Source organism: Euphorbia lathyris, chromosome 4, assembly GCF_963576675.1.
Source record: "Euphorbia lathyris chromosome 4, ddEupLath1.1, whole genome shotgun sequence".
NCBI lineage: Eukaryota > Viridiplantae > Streptophyta > Magnoliopsida > Malpighiales > Euphorbiaceae > Euphorbia > Euphorbia lathyris.
The window spans coordinates 4,118,112-4,120,019 of record NC_088913.1 but is presented as its reverse complement, the minus strand read 5'-3'; the positions used below and the strand labels follow the sequence as shown (position 1 = coordinate 4,120,019).

The following is a 1,908-nucleotide window of genomic DNA, read 5'->3' as shown; positions in this document are numbered from 1 at the left end:
ATATCCTTAAAACTACTATCCCTTCTGACACATCAACTAGAGCACGTCCCGTGTTCATAAACGGTCTACCAAATATTAGTGGACAATTAACGTCATATGCAAAATCTAATATAACGAAATCGGTAGGAAAAATAAATTTTTCAACTTTAACTAAAACGTCTTCAATTATACCATATGGTCTCTTAATGGTTTGATCTGCTAATTGCAAAACCATATTGGTATGTTTGACATCTTCTTCTAAACCTAACCTATTAAAAATAGACAACGGCATTAAGTTGATACTCGCTCCTAAATCACAAAGACAACTTGGGAATTCAATATCTCCCAATTTACACGGAATGGTAAAACATCCGGGATCTTTGAGTTTAGTGGGCAAAGTACTCGACACTATTGAACTCGGAATGGTAAAACATCCGAGATCTTTGAGTTTAGTGAAATAAATGAAATTCCTTCCCAACTAATTTTCTTTGAAATTAAATCCTTTAAGAAGTTACCATAGTTAGGAATGTGCGTAATTGCATCCATAAACGTTAAATTAATGTGCAAATTTTTAAGTTTATCCAAAAATGTTAAAAGTTGTTTGTCATAGTCCTTATTTCGGACTTTGTGTGGAAAAGGTGGTTTGGGTACAAAATTTTTTGTACTTGAGTCAATTGGTGAACTTTTTGTGTTTGATGTATCTTCTTTGGACTTTGGTAAATCAGTTCCTGGTAAAGTCGAATCTCCGGGCATTTTCGGACCTAAGTAATTTTTCCCTGAACGAAGAGTGATAGCCTTTACATGCTCTTTCAGATTTTCCTCCGTATCGCTGGAAAGACTTCCCTCTTTTCGGGATGGAATTGATTTAGCAACTTGTCCAATTTGAACTTCCAAATTATGGATGCTAGATGAGTGGTTTTTAATAAGCTGATCGAATTTATTTTCGATCCGTTTAAAACCATCATCGTGATTACTTATTTTTCCACCGATAGCATCTATGAATTTGTCAATTTTAGAAGATAAAGTGTTAATCGTATCTCTTGACTGATTTTGATAATTATTGGTACGATTTTGATTAACATTGACATTATTATTATCTCTCCAGTTAAAGTTAGGATGATTCCTCCATCCAGGATTATAGGTATTAGAATAATTATTATTAGTTTGGTTTTGCCCTTGGACAAAATTTACTTGTTCGATCTCGCTCATACCTTCATAATCCACATCCGTTTGGATTGGATTACCGTTAGAATCGCACGGTGCCATAAACCTATCAATTTTGTGCGATAAGGCAGAAAATTGGGCTTGTAACATCACAACTGGATCAAGATTCACTATACCTTTAACCGATGATGTGTTTGAGGATGATGGTTTCGCCACTGGTATATGTCCACGTTCCGCGGGCCACATACTGCGGTTGATTGCCATTTCCTCCAAAAGTTCTCTTGCTTGGGCTGATGTCTTCTTCATAAATAACCATCCCGACATAGCATCTAATGAACCTCTAGTTGTAGGATTTAATCCATTATAAAATGTTTGCATTAAAAGTGCATCGGGCAATTGGTGGTGTGGGCATAAACGCTGAAGTTTTTTAAAATGTTCCCAAGCCTCATAAAGAGTTTCGTTATCATTTTGAGAAAAAGATGTTAACTCTTTTATGACTCTTGCAGTTTTTGCTAAAGGAAAATATTTTGATAAAAACGCTTGGGCTAGTTGGTCCCAAGTTTCGAATGTTGCGCCTGACATAGAAGTTAACCACTCTTTGGCTCTGTCCTTCAAAGTGAAATGAAAGAGGTGAAGTTTGATTGCTTCGGCAGTCACATCATTTATTTTAAAAGTATCACAAATTTCAAGGAAATTTGTCAAATGGGTGTTAGGATTTTCGTTAGGTAACTCGTAAAATGTTACATTATTTTGCAACATATTAAG

The 1,908-nt window shown here is 35.3% G+C and overlaps 1 non-coding gene across 1 annotated transcript; it reads left to right on the top strand.

Annotated features, from left to right (window-relative positions):
- Positions 1-1,537: 1,537 nt before the first annotated feature.
- LOC136228283 (small nucleolar RNA R71) lies at positions 1,538-1,644 on the top strand. Its single transcript, XR_010688611.1, has one exon. It is a non-coding gene; the product is annotated as a small nucleolar RNA R71 (small nucleolar RNA).
- The last annotated feature ends 264 nt before the right edge of the window (positions 1,645-1,908 follow it).